The sequence below is a fragment of the Mauremys mutica genome, unplaced genomic scaffold (genome assembly GCF_020497125.1).
Source record: "Mauremys mutica isolate MM-2020 ecotype Southern unplaced genomic scaffold, ASM2049712v1 Super-Scaffold_100395, whole genome shotgun sequence".
NCBI lineage: Eukaryota > Metazoa > Chordata > Testudines > Geoemydidae > Mauremys > Mauremys mutica.
Genome location: NW_025423329.1, coordinates 287,668 through 306,465, shown reverse-complemented (window position 1 = coordinate 306,465; position 18,798 = coordinate 287,668). Strand labels below are relative to the sequence as shown.

General features: G+C 40.1%; 1 pseudogene; it reads right to left on the bottom strand.

The window, feature by feature from the left end:
* Positions 1 to 17,110, bottom strand: part of LOC123361163 — a 62,347-nt pseudogene extending 45,237 nt beyond the window's left edge.
* Positions 17,111 to 18,798: the final 1,688 nt, after the last annotated feature.

Here is an 18,798-nt window from a genome sequence, read left to right as displayed (position 1 = left end):
TGTAAAGAAGTACTTCCTTTTGTTTTAAACTTATCACTTTCATTGGTTTGTGTGTTATGTGAAGAGGTAAATAACTTCACTACTCACTTTCTCCAATCACTGTTTGTGATTTTGTAGTCCTCTATCATATCCCCTCTTTCTAAACTGAACAGTCCCAATCTTTTTAATCTCTCCTCATATGAAAGCTCTTCCATACCCCTAACCATTTTTGTTACCCTTTTCTGTACATTTTCTATTTCAAATAGATCTTTTTTAGAATTGGACAACCAGAACTGCACTCAGTAGTCAAAGTGTGGGCATACTATGGATTTATATAGTGGCATTAGGATATTTACCATTGTATCTATCCCTTTTCTAATGGCTCCTAAAATTGTCAGCTTTTTTGACTGCTGCTGCACATTGTGGATAATTCTTTGAGAACATCTGTTCAGTGACTCCAAGATCTCTTTCTTGAGTGGTAACAGCTAATTTAGACCCCATCATTTTGTATGTGTAGTTAGGATTGTTTTCCCAAGTGCATTACTTTGCATTTCTCAACATTGAATTTCATCTGCCATTTTGTTGCTCAATCACCCAGTTTTGTGAGAACCCTTTGTAAGTCGAAAGCAGACTGCGAAGAGTTAACCATCTTGAGTAAAAAAAAATTTATTGTCTGCAAACATTGCCACCTCACTGTTTTCCCCTCTTTCTCCAGACCTTTTATGAATATGTTGAATAGCACTGGTCCCACTACAGATGCTTGGGGGGATACCACTATTTACCTCTCTCCATTGTGAGAGCTAATAATTTATTCCTTCACCATTTCCCATCTTTTAACCAGTTATTACAACTCTTTTTTGAAAAGATATTTAGGCTCCTATAAACATATTCAGTGTGAGTAGCCTAAAGTCACTGAAATTAAACAAAAAGTTAAATTCATATTAGATTCTACTATAAGCTATAAACGCATCCATCTTTTTAGCACACAAAGCCCAAATTTTAGAACCTGAACTACTTACTTTTCGTCTTATAGTGCACATCTCTAAATTTTCATCCCTTGAAAAATCCCTAAAATAGATCTTGTTGAGAGTTCTTTTATGACAAGCTAAAAGGTACCAACTTCTAATTTAACAAGAAATAAGGTCTACGCTACTTGGAACAAGAATTCTTGAAGTCACCACTACTACATCCATTCCTTGGCATCTGGAGTCAGTTTACATTAATACCCAACCATGAGAAGTAAGTACTCATCCGTTAACAGTAGGTTAGGTCCTAGTACAAAGCCAGATTCTTCAATATGTAGGGGGAAAAAAAATTACCAGCATTCCAGCTCTTTCATTACAATGGGAATCCTTTATCTCCTGTTCTTCATCCAGGTTTTTGGCACATTCATTTACTAAATCCTTGTAGATTTCCAAGCGTTGTTCAGAAGCTTCTTCTAGCAATTCTCGTTCATAAGAAAGGCATTGCCTGTATTTAAAGAGTTCTAATGCTAGAAATTACTTTTATTATTATTATTATAAAACAAAGAATGTTAATGGGTCTCTGACACTACACTTTGACTGTCAGAACCTGGGTATTCTCCCATGCTTGTTAATTTTAACCCAGTTCACAAAATGAAGTTACAGCTGCTCTTTCTAACAAACTTCACAAGTGTATATTAATCTTGCGGTCAGAAACAGTCCAGTAACTACAAATTATGAAAAATATTTATATAGATCAAGGATTTCACAAGGTTTTCTGAATCGTGCATATTACTAGAGGTAAACTGTACACTAAAATTTGTGTATATTTTTCATCAGCCATTCAAGCAGCTTTTGAGCCTCACATACCACAATTACTTATAGCATGGTAGTGTGCTCTGTATGCCCTCCTCTTGCATGGAGCATATCTGCAGTTGATACAGGGATTGGAATTTACAGATGTCCAAAGTCTATCCCAAATCATGTCAAAGTTTTATTACTTAGTTCAAGACATCTAGAATTGAAACATTTTATTGTTCTGAAAAGCATTTATATTGGACCATCAACTAGAGTAGATTTGCAACTGGTTTTCTTCCTGTAATTTTAGCAGACAGTGCAACAGGCAGCTATATAGCTAGAACTTTATGTCTAAAGCCACTGAAAACATATTCATCTTCCTCCCAATTAGATGACATTCGTTTTTTGCCTTGGTAGCGTGAAAGATCTTAGGACTTCAGAATTATCATTTGTCTTTCATTGTTCTCACCTTTCAGTGGTTTAAAATCAGTCAATACAGGACACTGGGTTTTTTACTTTTGTTTAATGTAAAGTTTAGATACAATACATGTTGCTTTCACAGCAAGTGATTAATGTCAACTTGGGTATGGGGTTTGAACTAGCTTTGGCAAGTAAAAGGACTTCAGAGTAAGAAAGCTGAGGGGAAAGATTAGAGCAGTCAAAAAGAATTTGTAGTTCTTTTTCCTTTTACAAAGCATCTTAACCAATGTAATTTCTAAGGGAGGTGGGGGGGGGGGGGGAAGGAGAACTCAATTTTATTTGAGCAAATCCAGCCATTTGGTATAGTGAAAAAGCAAACAAATTGACATCATGAAACAGAAAGCTGTTTAGCTTTAGCCTTTTTATTTATTATTAAATGAAGCCTTGTATATACAGGAAAGTTTGCTATAAGCAGAGGTGTGAATATGAACAGATACACATTGGGCTATGCCTGTATAAGCACTTATTCTAATTAGAAGAGTAACTTCTTCAGTTTGACATGTTTTCTGAGAAGGGGTTTAAGCTAAACCAAAGAGAATCACTTATATTGGACACTGGAATAAGAGTGTCCGCACAGGGTGGAGGTGTAGGAAGGGGCAGCTATGTTAAACTTCCCCAACACTAAATATTTGGCTTTTATTTTATTATTTCATTTTTACTTGCAACTGTAAAAGATACAAATATTTACCACCTACAGGCTAAAATTAAAAGACTGAGTTACACAACAGTGTAAACTATGTACAACTAGAAGAAACCTAAGCAACTGTTAACTTACCTGAAATCTGTTTCCTGTTGAGCCAAATACTGAGTAAGTTCTTGTGCGACTTCTTCACGAATTTTTAATTCCAGGAGTAACTTATCTTTTCTCTCATTGATCAACTTGCTTTTCAAGTCTTCTATTATATTTAGTAGTCTCTACAATGATCACAAATAATCTTTTAATGCTTTTATAAAAGGAAAGTTTTCAGAAAGATTATTTCTTAATCACTGCTCCAAGAACTCTAGATTTTAACCTTGTTTTGAACAGATAGATTAAATGTTCGTAAATTACTGTACCAGTGCAAACCATCAATATTGTATACATACGTACACAGAACAAGCATGTTCAAGAATCCAAAGAACATTATAAAGTATTATCTCACCTTTTTAGAAAATTTTTCTAAGAAAGATTGGAATGATTTATCTATCTACCCATCCTCCTGTTTTCTGATAATGGTAGCAGAATTGGACACAATGGTTGCTCACATTTCAAAAAGAAATCTGAACCAAATGTCTCATATTTGAAGAACCTTTTATTTTAAACAGTATATTTTTAAAATAGACATTGTTTCTCAAGGAGCATTAGTTGGAGAATATATCACAGCACAATACAATCCAAAGCAAGAGTGGTTTCCAAATATAGTATTGTCCCAGATTAAACTGATGAGCATGCTGAAGCATAGAAAAAAGTTTGCTTCCAGAGATCTTGCATGCATAGAATATAGGCATAAAGGATTTTTTAATATTACTGAAGTCCACAGCTTGCCCATGCTGTAAAATACAGTATACTGAGAAGAGGTCTATTTACACTGACTTTCAGTAACGGGTGCAACCAAACTTAAAAAGCCATTTTTACCCAGTTTTCCACAACAGGCAGCATGCTTCAGTCCCCCACAAATACATTATACTAAGGATACCACCTACCCATCAAAAGTTATATTGTATTGACTGAGCATTCCAGGTACATACCAGATAATCTTCTTTTCCAATAATTACTTTATTTTCCTCCTCCTCATTTGGCATCTCTTTTGCCATATCATGCTCCTCATGTGTCTCATTGTTATCCACAGTTAAATCATCGTCATCTTCTATCACATCTTCCAGGCTCCTGTCCCAAAGTACAGTGGCTCTTTTTCTTGCTACCTGGATTTTAGTGTCCACATTATTTATGAGAGAGACTTCTCTTGCAGACTTCTGGACAAATGGATGATCTTGGGGAGCATTAGAAGCGTCTAGAACACAAATCTGTTGAGGGAAAGAGGTTGTCAATTGTTTGTTAGACACTAGTTAAGAGAATACTAAGCACTTATGGAGGTAGCCTGCAGCCATGGATATCAGTTAGCTTGCAGCTAGGGGCTGTACTTCATTTTGTTGGCAATGCGCACTTGCAGTTACCACACCTGAAATTTTCTGCCACACTACAAAACAGGAATAATTTTGAATTGCAGAGAAGAGCAGGAATCATGCAGAAACTGCACTGTTTTGAGACCCAGGGTTCTCCTGGAATGAAGCACTGGAGACTGGCTAGAGGGACAAAACCACCTCAGGAGTGGGGTTGCTAATTCCTTTGGCATAGAAGAACTGCTGCTATGTTATTTTGGCAAGAACAGTGGGAGACTCTCTCAGGAGCCAAAGGCAGCTTGTCCCTTTTGCAGAGTCAGACTGCAGTTAGTGCTGGAGAGTAAGTAACTCCCCCCAGAGATTGGAGGAATTGAAGGGGGAGGAAAAAACCTGATGTACTTCTCACCCTGTTCTCTTATTGATTATAAGTTATTTGATCTCAGCAGGCATGTGGTGAGATGTTTGCATTCAAAATATGAATGTTTAAAATGTCTGTATCAGGTCAGAAATAGGACAAGCCACGTGTGTGGAAGTTGGAATTTCATGGGATTATGGTTCTCTAGCTGGCAGAGCCCAAGAGAGCATTATAATCACAACAGCTTTTTGTAAAGACTCATTTTTTTATATGTTTCCTTCCCAAAACTATGAAGAATTTCAACCAGAAAAGATTCTAGAACATTAAATTTGATCACGAGGAGACAAATTTAGAGACAAAATTCAAAAAAAAAAAAAATCACTGAAGTATAATATGCAAGGAATTTTAGAGACTTGCTTTAAGTGCAAGTATAAATTGTATAGATATGGAACTACTAAATTAGCTCCATAATGTAACTTTGAAGATTTAAAAAAATAAAGCTACAAAGTTATAGTGCACTTACTTTTTGGGCAATTGCAGAGAACTTTAGCACATTGAGGGTTTCATCATATGCACCGGCACACTGGCTGATGTTTACTATCATATATACCTTCCCTTTTCCACTGAAAAAGCCTTGAAGGAAGTGAGTTAGTTTACTTTCCCGAAATGGTATATGCAGCTGCAGCCTAAAAATAATACCAAAGTTAGATACATTCCAGTTCAGTAGGAAAAAAAGCCTCAGTCATAACGTTTCAATCTGCAATTCCTGGATTCTTTAACCCTATAAAAACAGAGCACGTTAGGTCTTAGAAATGTAAGCATTAAAAATATGTTAGAATGATAGTAAGCTATCACACTTCTAAAGATTCTACCTCATACAGGTATTTTAGTACCGCTCACATTACTGTAAAATTGGAGAAAGATACTTGGTTTCCTGCATGTACTTGACAGCACTTTGTATTTAGCCAGTTTCACTATTTCTCTTGCGTAGTCTGGTTGTGTGGATCTCCCATACAGTAATGGGGGTGAGCATGCAGAGAAAGAAGAGTTGTTGAATCACAAGAGTGCAGGATTTTTAATTGATGGTGTCTCCCTAATTTAATGTCACCCTGTGCAGAGCCAACATGAGGCCTATGCACCACTTACTCCCTAATATGAGGGCGTATGAGGAACTTAAGTGGTACGTGGGCTTTATGCTAGTCCTTTAGAGGAAGACAAATGGATTGAGGTAAAGCTATTGCGACATGGTATGGTGTCCAGAGATATCTATTCATTATAGCCACAGTTGTCCAAGGGCAGCTACTCTCTGCACTGTCCTAAGGTTGAAGATTCCTTTCCATACTTAAGTATCAGAGGGGTAGCTGTGTTAGTCTGGATCTATAAAAGCAGCAAAGAATCCAGTGGCACCTTATAGACTAACATCTTGCATCCGAAGAAGTGGGTATTCACCCACGAAAGCTCATGCTGCAAAACGTCTGTTAGTCTATAAGGTGCCACAGGATTCTTTGCTGCCTTTCCATACTTAGAATTTGACCTACTGTTAGATGCAGTCCTTCCCCCCAATCCACCTTCTCTGCTGAGAACCTCTGGTGCTTCACCAGCCTGGCCTGTACCTTAATGCTGGTCCTGACTTCCAATAACCAAGCACCAGCAGACAAGTGTACAGATCAGGAAGAGTGCAGGAGTTTCCTGCCACAAAGCTTGGTTTACAAATAAAGCAGTCACTAGTCATGGAAGACTAAGCAAATTTTTTCAAATTCCTACAAATTTTGAATAATCAGAATGAATAGCAAAATGTCTGAAAAGTGTATTAACTGCTACATTTTCAAAAAACTACTCCTTAGTGTGTTTAATCAGACTTCCCAGAAATTTTGCACATTTGGGCTGAAGAGTGGAAAATTTATCAAACTGCTTTTTCTACCGTAACTACAGTTAACCTTTGTGCTACATGTTGTAGAAAAATAAATTTTTGTGGCTTTATAGAACAGCTAAAGGTATAGCACCTACTTTGACCGTTGACTGTTCTTGAGTGCATTGATGCATTTGCCTAGAATCAGTAGAGAGGTGTTAATATTTCCACTCTCTTTCAATCTATCACCTTAATTGCGCGTCTTGGTACATCTCTCTGAGCCAGCAAGATCACAGAGTGCCAATCTGAAAATACAGATTAATAGTTATTTTGCTTTTCAGGCATTTTGAAGTCAGCAAAATTAGTGTTAGCTTTGAAATAAACACAATCACTTACTCACTGACTCGTGTTACATTTGGTGGTTCGGAATCTTCAATCTTTAACATTTTAACAGTGAATATGCTGTGACTAAAAGATAGATACAAATTAAACAAAAAACCAAAAACACTGGTCTAATTTCAACACGACTTAAAATCAAAACATTTTAGTCTCTATAATGCCTGTGTGGGGAGCATTTCATGATTGAAGATAAGGTAAATTTTCATGTTACAGCATAACACCCTGAGTGTGTGTATGAGCATATACACTTGAGACCTAAATGCAGTCTTTTTTTAATTGCTTAAACAGGCAAAGTAGCAGACTACCCCATACCCAACATTCTATTTATTATTAGAAGCCCGAGGACTTTTCAAACCCCAAATGAGACTGGAATATAAAGGCAAACAAACTTAACAGCTAAATGCCTTACCTTCAAGGAAGGCATTTCAGCAAAAGGTATTCAATTCTTATGTAGGTCAATCTTATTGCAAGATTTGAGCAAAAATTGCAGTTTTTGTTCACCATTAAAGTAGGTCAAATCCGGAAGCTAAAAGGTCTGGACTCTTCCATCAACACAAGCTCCGCAGAGATTTTAAAAATTGGTCAGTGTGGTTTGTGTGTTCTACTACCCTATATTGAACAATATCAATAACAGTTTCTCTCACCTTCTACTGGAGTAAGTATTCAGTTTTGTGCAAGCAATACTCTGGTGCTTCAATCCGAGCTTCAGAAGTTTAAAAGCTTCTTTTGAATCAGAAACCTGAATCCACTGCAGATCTTGAAAGGAAATACCAAGATTTCATATTTCATGGGCCACGCATTATTTAATACGTATATCTTGATTAGCACTAGAATAATACTTTCATTTAGACTGTGTTTCTGCTTTAGCATCCCCTCTTGTGAAAATGGCAATCACACTTGACAACTCTCTGCAATCAATTGAATCAATCTTACTGAAAAGAGTCATGGATCAGTATTTTGAGTCTACAAAATAATGAAACCCATATTGATAAACGCAACAATGCTTGTACCTGAAATCACAAGAGAACTTCAAGCAATATTAAGATTGTAACTTCTGTTAACTAAAAACATGGAAAAAATACAATAAAATTACCCAGCGATAGCTCTCAAAGTAATACTGGACTGTGACAAAAATCGAAAGTTAGATCAAATTTTGTTTTTTTTTGCCTTGTATTCTTGAGTTGATGTTGTCCTCAGTGTAATGGTATGTACTAAGACATGGCTGTAAGACTTTCTTTCTGATCCTGTATAAAATGTATGTTTAGAATCTCTGTAGATAGGAAGTAGCTAAGTGGCATGTACACCAGTTTAAACTAATTTTTTAGGGTAGGTCTACACTGCAATTAGGCACCTGCAGCTTGCACAGGCCAGCTGACTTGGGCTTGGAGGGCTTGGGCTAAGAGACTGTTTAACTGCAGCATAGATGTTTGGACAGACCCTCCTACCTCGCAGGGACCTAGAGCCCAGGTCCCAGACCGAGCCCAAAACATCTACACTGCAGTTAAACAGCCCCTTAGCCTGAGTCAGTTGACATGGACTATCCATGGGTTTTTAACTGCAGAATAGATGTACTGTTAGGGGCTGAAGCTATACTTTGCAAAGGGGGTGAAAAAAAAAGCTAACACCACCATCATGTCCAACACCCACAAATAAACCCTTATTGGGCCTTCTAAACTGGACCTGGTTAGGTCTATTTGCCTGCATGAGGTGTCACACACACAAAAAAAACTTATGCTGGGGTGGAAGCAGGCAAGTCAGCCCTTGTAGAATTTCCATGAATAATTCAACCTAGTTGTGATCAGTGTAGCTTGAGAGATTTGAAGACATAGGCTTCCCTCAAGAAGGGAGCAATTATAATTGTGCGGCTGAGCTTTCACCAGACAGAGAGATATTACATGGTATGAGACTCTTCCTATACTTATCAAAAAGCAGAACTCTCTCTGGAATTCTTTTGTTCAAAACAAAAAACCAAAAAAAACAAAACAAAAAAAAAGAGAGATACTATGTAAAACCAAACTGCTTTCTTCAGTTTTGTTTCTAACATTCATGGTATTAGGAAAAAATATAGACTTGGGGAAAAGAATTTTCTACAGAGAAAATTAGGATACAGGACCCTAGGAAGTGCACTCTGGAAATTAGGGGAACGTTGTGGAAGACCTCCTAATAAAGTGCATGCACATATGTACACATACACAAGCACTTTACATTTGGGGGGAGTGAAAACTTGGAAACATTGCCATTTTCAGAATGGATTACTCACGCTTGATACACAAGGTAAAGACATTCCTTATCCTACTACAAAGTTAATTCACATTCTTCAATGCTGGCACCAGGATGAATACACCTGATTCAAACAAGTTATCATAACCAGCATAATAAGTGGTATGTCAGTTACCTTTTACATAAGAGCAGCCTTTGATGTCTTGAGCAAGACGTAGCAGCACCCTTCTTTTCTTGTCATTTGACACTGGGAGTAGTAAGTCATAAATGCACTCATTGTAAATCTCACAAAAGGAAACCCAAACAGAAAATTTCATGTAGCTTGCCATGCTCGTGTTAGGCTGTTCAGGTTCTTTTAGGAGTTCTTCCAAGTCTGCCAAAACATTTATTCAGTTACAAAAATGCCCTGCTTAAATGAAGCCTTTAAAGCAATATGATAATTAACTTTTAGCTCAAGTTATATCTCAGCACAGAATTGACTAATTAGATATTACAAAATATGAACTTGGATTCAGATCAGACTACTTTACAACAGTAAGAAGCTATTGTGATCAATAAGCAAATAACAGTTTTTGGTCAACTGTGAATCTCTACCTACCTACACTACATTTATCATGACAATCACTGAAGCTCACCTGCTCTTATTCAGTGGCAATAATTGGTTTAATACCAAGTTTTAAACAAGTTTTATTATATACTTGAACTCTCTCAAAGACTAACATCTTCAGAACATACTTGTTAATTCAACACTACTTTTAAATCTTCCCTTTTAAAAAAAACATTGAGAATATTATTTGATATATCTATGGGGCTTATTTTGGATTTCCCCCCCTGATAGAATAAATTTAATTATAACTAAGTGCTCATAAGAGTTGCTATGATGACAGCACTAGAAATACCACCATTACCAGCAGGACAAGTTCCCCCCTACCACAGCCACATCCTACTCTGCAGTCTGCCTTAATTCAGACCTAGATGAGTACTGCAGTCTTCCTACTAACTTTATCTTTGACCTCGCTGACAAGTCTAACAATTGGAGCAGTTTGTGTCTGTATGTTTTTTGTGTTAGAAAATAGTGAATGATATATTGCTTATTTACCTAATACACCTCTACCTTGATATAACACGACCCGATATAACACAAATTCAGATATAATGTGGTAAACCAGTGCTCCAGGGGGGACGGGGCTGCATGCTCCGGTGGATCAAAGCAAGTTTGGTTTCACCTATAACACAGTAAGATTTTTTGGCCCCCAAGGACAGCGTTATATCAGACCTTAATTCAGACCTAGATGAGTACTGCAGTCTTCCTACCAACTTTATCTTTGGCCTCTCTGACAAGTCTAACAATTGGAGCAGTTTGTGTCTGTCTGTTTTTTGTGTTAGAAAATAGTGAATGATATATTGCTTATTTACCTAATACACCTCTACCTTGATATAACACGACCCGATATAACACAAATTCAGATATAATGTGGTAAACCAGTGCTCCAGGGGGGACGGGGCTGCATGCTCCGGTGGATCAAAGCAAGTTTGGTTTCACCTATAACACAGTAAGATTTTTTGGCCCCCAAGGACAGCGTTATATCAAGGTAGAGGTGTAAATAATGTTTTACTCATTTGTGTTAAGCCACATTAATTAAATTCTATTTGCCATTCTAATCAAACAAAACAGCATATAAATTTTTATTAAACAAAACCTGAAATGTTTTACATACAAACTTCTCTTATCGAGACATGTTCCACAATATGACTAAATGATGTATTGAAGATTTATCAGTAGAGAGATTAACTGTAGTTAGTGAATTAAACTAAGCATCAGGTCAGCCTGGGAAATTTTTCAAATTTCAACTCCCCATCAATATCTCAACTTTGAATGAATTAGTCCAAATAATGAACATATTCCCTGTGCCTGCAGAAGAGGCTACTGTTTTCAAAAGCTGGATTAGCAATTAAAATGCTGGTTTCAGGAGTTTAGCTAGGACTTCCTTCAATTCAGTGGTGTGACTTGCAAGCATGTACTGCTTGAATGGTTCACCTCCAGTCCTGAAATTTGTTATGGTTGGCATGACCGACGGGTGATTATTAGATACCCATGTCATAGCAACAGCATCTTCTTCAGCAGTTAGGCTTCTACCCCAGTATACTGGGTTGAGACTATTAGCAAGAAAATGAGGTAGAGCAAGTGCTTGATACATCTGCTTCTTTACTGCCTGCAATTTCCTTTCTTCAGTGTCTCCTTTAGTTCCTTCCAAATTTTGACTGCATCGGTGATATAGCAGTCGTCTTTCTGCAGTTTGCCCAAAGCTAAGGAAATATACTGAAACCCATCTTCCACAATTCTCTTTAGTCTGATGTTGACTGATTGTCATGATTTTCTTCACAAATTGATGGAACTAAGTAGTAGTCAGAATAAGCCAGTTCTTAATATGCAGCTCAAAACAGTCAGCCACTGAATTCCATCATACAGTCTAGGGAAAAATTAGTTTTGATTCTCCTTCTCTGGTCAGACAAGCTGAAGCAAAGTGATTGTTATGGAAGTATTGTGCAGTTTCAACATTTTCCTTTATTCCCAAGTAGTACTGAAGTCTTTGGCAAAGAAAACCACCCCATCAAATAAGCACTGCACTCATATAATACATTTCAGATTCCCTTCATGGTCTTTTCCTAGATTTGTCTCCGGGATTTTTTTCTTCATCTTTCTTACATTTGCAGCATTATCTGCAACCAAGCTACACACTTGATTTTCTGTTTTTGTTATAGCTTTTACTGCTACTTCTAAGTATTCTGCTATATGGGCATTTCCTGATGTATTAATCATTTCTGTAAGATGGACAACCCATCTTGTCGTCACACAATCACATATTACTGGATCATTGTGTACATTGCTATACCCATCAGGACTCAGATTAACTAAAAATTCCATCAATGTTTTCTGCACACTGTTCAGATTTCCTTCTCATACACTGTATCCAGCAACCTTTTAGAGATGTCTGGTTTTCTGGGTGGAGTGTAGCCTGGTCGTAGTGACTGAACCATGTCAATGAAATAGTTGTATACAAGAAATTCTCCCTTTCATCTTGTTCAAGACATGAATTAAGCAATCTTTTCATCTATGGAATATTGCTGGAATTTGCTGGTCTTGATTATGAACTCATCCATGGTTTTACTTGAAGAAATTATTTTGGTTAAAGATAAATAAATACAGGTAGTTACTGTCTCGTATTTTTAGTTGCAGCACTACTGGTGGTACCAGTAGATGACTCTGAAGTTGTAGTCATTACAGATAATGGATGTTCATAACCCCTTCTGAATAAACTGAAACCTGAAACAAAAATGATCAAGAAAAAAAAGTTACTCTCACTCACTGAGTACTACAAGGCACTGAGTTATTGTTTTATTAAGATTGTAAGTGAAAGATTCCTCCTCAAAGCTGTTTCTATCACAATTTATTTTAAACCCAATTTTATAGCAAAATAAGGATTATCTAAATCAGGGGTCTCAAACATGCGGCCCGCGGGCCGGAGCTCTTCCCTGCGGCCCGCGGAGCTCTTCCCTGCGGCCTGCGGAGCTCCCCAGGGCCGCCCAGAGGGGGGGGAAAAGGGGGCAATTTGCCCCGGGCCCCGGGCTCCGCAGGGGCCCCCAAGAGAAAAGCGGAGGCTCCCGCCTCCGCCCCTCTCCTGGAGCCTCGGCGCATAGAGCGCCGAGTCTCCGTCCGAGCGCCTGAGCCCCGCCCCGATCCGAGCCGCGTGGGGAGGGGGCGGGGCTGGGAGCTCTGGGCTGAGCGCTGCGCTCGGCATGGAGCTCACAGCCCCGCCCCCTCACCACGCGGCTCTGAGCGGGACGAGCTCAGGCCTCGCCGGAGACCTGGTAAGGGGGTGGGGGGGAAGCGGGAGCCGCCGGGGCCGGGCCGGGGCCTGGGTGGGAAGCGGGACCCGCCGGGGCCGGGCCGTGGAGGGGGGGAAGGGAAGCGAGACCCGCCGGGCCGGGCCGTGGAGGGGGGGGGCAGGCAAGCGAGACCCGCGGGGGCCGGGCCGGGCCGGGCTGGGGGAGGGAAGCGAGACCCGCCGGGGCCGGGCCGGGCCGGGGGGGGGGAGGGAAGCGAGACCCGCCGGGGCCGGGCCGGGCCGGGGGGGGGGGGGGGGGGACGCGAGACCCGCCGGGGCCGGGCCGGGCCGGGGGGGGGGGAGGGAAGCGAGACCCGCCGGGGCCGGGCCGGGCCGGGCTGGGGGAGGGAAGCGAGACCCGCCGGGGCCGGGCCGGGCCGGGGGGGGGGGAGGGAAGCGAGACCCGCCGGGCCGGGGGTGGGGAAGGGAAGCGAGACCCGCCGGGGCCGGGCCGGGGGGTGGGGAAGGGAAGCGGGACCGGCCGGGGCCGGGGTGGGGAAAAGAGGGACCCGCCGCCGCCGAAGCGCAGCCCGGTCTTCGGCGGTGGGGGGCCCCTTCTGTTCCGGGACCCGCCGCCTAAGTGCCCCGCCGCCAAGCCACCAAACAGCTGTTGGTGGCGCTTAGCACTTTCCAGGAGGGAGGGGGGAGGAGCGGGGAGCCGCGCGCTTAGGGGAGGAGGTGGAGAAGAGACAGGGCAGGGGCGGGGCCTCATGGAAGGGGTGGATTGGGGGTGGGGCCAGGGGCAGCAAGGGGGCGTGTCAGTGATGCGGCCCTCGGGCCAATGCACTAGTCCTCATGCGACCCTCGGGGTCATTTGAGTTTGAGACCCCTGGTCTATATTGTCATCTTCAGTCATTGCCTTCTGAGGAGCATTTTCATAACGTTGTTTCATTCTGACAATCATGCTTTGTATCTCTTTGCTGCACTATTTACATTTGGCACACGTTCCTTTTTTAACCCAGTGGTACAGGAATTTCTTGAGAATAATCTGAAAACGGTCTTTTTTTTTTTTTTTTTTTTTTTTTACGAACGGCAGCCATGGCAGTTTTTCCTCCTCCAGTCCCTGGGTGCTGAAATCAACACTATAGGCTGCACTCTGAAGAACCTTGTCCCTTCTTCCCACAATAAACTGTTTTGACACTAGTGTTGCTCCTTTCCGGTTGCACACACTGTTCATTCTCCCTTGTTACATTACTCCCTGCACCACCCCATCCCCAGGGAAAAAAACAAAACAAAAACAAAAACAATCCATGACTTCAGCTGGCATAACCCACTTTAGCACTGCAGCATTTTATTTCTTTAGAAACTGAGGCAGGCATTTGAGAAATTAATGGATTTCTGTTTGTTTGTATCCGCCTGAGAGTACATGCAAAGAGACAGAGAAAGGACATTTCTTGAAGTGCCCAGAACCATGGGCTGGTATGGCAGATCAATGTTTACCCTGAGCTGGAGAGTAAGTTTCCATGTTGGGTTGGAATCATAAATATTCAGATTCAAATGAGCCAATCAGAGCTCAGGTAAGGAGATACTTTAAAATAGGAGTAAGACCACCCAGGTGGGCTCAGTGGATGATCCTTATGAGATAGATGATGGTGTCTCTTGGAGTCAGAGGCCAGGTCCCAATGCTTGTGATCACTTTACCAGTCTCTTGCACCTGAGACCTCACAGGATCAAGTCACTGATACAGAACGTGCCTACTGCAGGGGTGCTGAACCAAACTGCAAACCATGTATGACGGAAATCACTTCAAGCCGGAGTGCAGCAGCACCTCCAAACGACCCTAGTTCCAGCACCTATGCCCTATTGAGCCAGATTTACAAAAATTCACCTCAAAAGTTAGAATTGAGGGGGGAGGAGGGAGGGAAAGAGGGAGAAAAGAGAAAAATCTTTTTTATATAGAAAAGCAGCCTTTAATTCAAAACTTTTTGATAGTCTCATGGATTCAGCATATTTTTTTTTATTTAAAATGTATTAAGAGATAATAAATTTGGGCCTTTACATATTTTGTATTAAATTCAGATTTTTAAATAGGTTTCTTTTAGAAAGAAAAAGCTTAATCATTTAAGTGCAAACAAATTTCAGAACACATCTGTTTTCTGCCCATTATGATCAATTGCTTCTACTCTATTTGAAGCCAACGTTCACTTTCAGCAGATTGATAGTTGCTACTTGACCTTATGAGGAGGTACACCACTCACAGTTTAACTTGTGTATAGTCTGTTTATATTTTGAATTATATACACATGTGCTTCTCCATTACAAAGAGGTGTTTTTGTTGGTATTACCAGTTTTTAGTTGTTTTATTGTATGTTCAGGGAGAGTTGCAAAGTCCAAATAAATGTGTAATGGGATACAGGCCAAAAATTAAATAAATAAATAAAACACACCACACCTCTGGCACTTGAATAATATTTGACTAATTCAGAAGCCTGCACACACAGATTTTTGTAATTTCATGGTTCAAGAAAATGTTAATAGTACCTTGGAAAGTGTAGGTTTTTCCAGCATTTGTCACACCATAAGTGAAAATAAGACGATTGTGTCCCTCCAAGAAGTCTTGTACTGGTTGTTTCACAGTACCGTCAAAGAACTCTTCCTGAGTTGTTTCAGGTCCAAATACCTAAGCATTAGCAAGAGGCAATTTTCAGTTGTTTTAAAAGGACCATTTAGGGGGTGGGGAAGAAAGAGCAGTTTACATCTAGGCACTTTTCATCAGTTAAATGTATATAAAATGTTCCCAGTTTTAAAAGAATTTAAAAAAAAAAACCACTCGTTTAGGGCAAGAGTCAACAAGTTTCCACATTATAAAATGAAGTTTGTCTCAAGTATCATGTGCTTACTCGTGAAAAAGTGAATTTCTGCACCATCTGCCCTACATTTTTTTCACTCAGCTGACAGATCATTGAATTCTTAGGGCCTTTCAATATAATGCTAGTTGAGTCTTGAATAGAAACACAGTCCTGTAAAAGGAAAAAAATTGGATTTTTAAGCTCAGGAGAAAAATTGTACATTTGCATCTTAGCTAAAAAATTTTTGTAAAAAAGAACATTGAGTCTTATGTAGAAAGAGCCACACCTGAGATTCATTTTCTTTTTCACTTGCTGTGAAAGGCCTAATACGAAGGCAAACTTGTATATGTTCCTTGGAATCCAAACTGTTCCTCTTAAAATAAAAATAAAAAAAATTACCTTCAATTAATAGCATTGCTACTTAGTCTGAATGTCTAGTTTGACAATTAGCATGGTAAGATATTAAATATTAGTTATTTCAGGTCACTTCCCCCCACCGTAATTCATTCATTTATTGCTGCAAGTACTTGGTCCTTCTAGAAATTCGCCTTAATCTTATAAAATAATTAAAATGACTTCTTGCGATATACAAAAATATTCTATGCAGTTTAGGCCAAGCAGTAATTGAAAATAAGAGCCACCTGCATACCCCATATTATCCTTTGTATCTAGTAATTAATTTCTGCATTACTAGGGCAGGACAGGAGGAAACTATAGATTTTACCAACATTTCCTGCAAGTTATTGTTTATAATCATCACTTTTTGTGTTGGTATCAAAAGTACCCAGCAAAAAGATTAACTTCAAAATAAGATGAAAACAAGTAGGCCAGTCAATATACGTGAACAAATAATGTCTCTGAATTTCTCTGCCTCTGATGTCAGAATTTAGCCTCTTATAATTAGAGAATCTTTTTTTGATTAATACAAAACAAACTAGACAATGACAGGACTATCAAGGCACAAATACAGGAATTCATTACTATAGCATCTAATTTAAAATGTTTCCCTTTTATTTATACAGAAGTATGGATATGTTTGTTGCTTTATCATTAAAAGCAACAGGATATATAAATGCTTCACAATTTAAGTAATTTCATTTTTTAAATTAACAAAGTAGACTGTTTAACATTCTCACCTGGCTTATATCCAAGTCTGAAGAAACCAGGGAAAATTCATCTGAGAGGTCTGCTTTAAGGTCCTCAACATTTACTGGCCACTTTCTTGGAGATAGCTCAATACTAGAAATATAGGATGGTCTTATAATTGTTGCTTTATCCAAAACTGGTTCCATTCTGCAAAAATAAAGCCAACTATTTAAATAGCATGGCAAGCCTGAAGACATGAGACGCCATCATAATACAAGTTTATATTTCAATATGTATTTTATTTATTTTCAAACCTTACACATAAATACAGTTTCCAACAACAGGCTGGGGCAAAAGGGGAAAAAACATCCCAAGAACTGCACACACACTTTCAGATGTTAGCTAAAGAGGAGCTCCAGCCTGGAAGGATGAAGGGAGAGCATTCAAAAGAATACAGACTATTGACAACAATGCTACCACCCATCATCAAGTATAATTAGGAAGGCCAAAAAAGCATTTGAAAAGCAACTAGCAAAAGACACAGAAACTAACAGCAAAAAGGCAGCAAAAACCTTATCTATCCTCTAACTTAATCAAACTTATATAAAATGACAAGCAGCTTATATGGAGCAACAAAACAACGAACTATAGCAAGGCAGGTGAGACTTACAAGCTTTACAATCTTAACAAACTATGACTTATCAAACTAAGAAAGAAAAAACAAAACCTATGGTGCACCTTATGCTATGGGGAAGTTACAGAGGGCAGAGTGGTATGTGCCCAGAATACAGCTCCCAAGGCAGCCCCCAAGGAAGCTAAGGGAGGTGGCTGCAGCAGTGGATACAGCTGAAAACAGTCCAAGGCAAAGCCCACAGGAGCAGAACTTAGCAGCAGCACAAACTTATTTTCAGTGGCAGAGTGCCACGGGGTTTAAGAGAGAGGTTTTAAGACACAGACCAAGGTTTAGCTTGAGTCTGTGTGCTGGGGAGACAGAGCCAGCAGCTAAAATAATAAAATAAAAGTATAGAAAGTTTCACAGAGGGATTCTTACCATCCCCCAAGGCAGCAGCAGAGGGGCAGAAACAGCAAGCACATCAGAAGGCTCGGTACAGTCTTGATAATCAGGAGATCTCTCAGGCAGCAATTCGTTTCTTCGTGGGGGGGGGGTTTCAAAAATGGGGGTACGCTCAAAAATAAAATGAGAGCAGAGAAAGGACCCCCAGAACCCCTGGTTGATCAGACCAGGCAGCAATGCAAGAACCTTTCTGAAGTCTGTTCAAAAAATGTCTGTTTTTAAAGGCAAACCCTGGCAGCTTCCCGCCAGTAGCTCTGATTGGCTCCCTTTCTTACAGGGAGGCAGAGAAAAAACTGCAGGCAGCCAGAGGCATGTTTGGACTAGCCCTGAGCCCAGAGGTATGACTCATGCCCAGGATCCTAAAAACACAATAGGTCTTGCAGCTATGGACAGAGTCTACCCTACACCATGCCCAGGTTTTAACAAGGTGATAACAGGACTAACCCTTTGAACAGGGCAGTGGTCCCACTTAGCACAAGTGGCCATTCCTTTGAGAAGGGCAGAGGCCCTGGTAAACAACTTAACATCAGGGAGGGGCGGCCACAGGAGGAAAACAAGAACAAAATGGAAAATGGAGCTGTAACAGACATCCCCCCCTGGCCGACCCAAACGGGCTGTGAGGGGGATGTCCCATGCAAAGACCAAAAAAAAGGAGAAAAGAAGAAAAAAAGAGAGGTGTTTTACAAGTCGTCGTGTTCGTAGTATGGAGGTGGTGGTTTGCTGCTGTCCAAGGGGATGGAGGAATACCTCACCTGCAAAGGCAGGGCTGACACAACCTTACGAATTAGCTGCTTGACCACTGCCATCCCCAACAAAAAG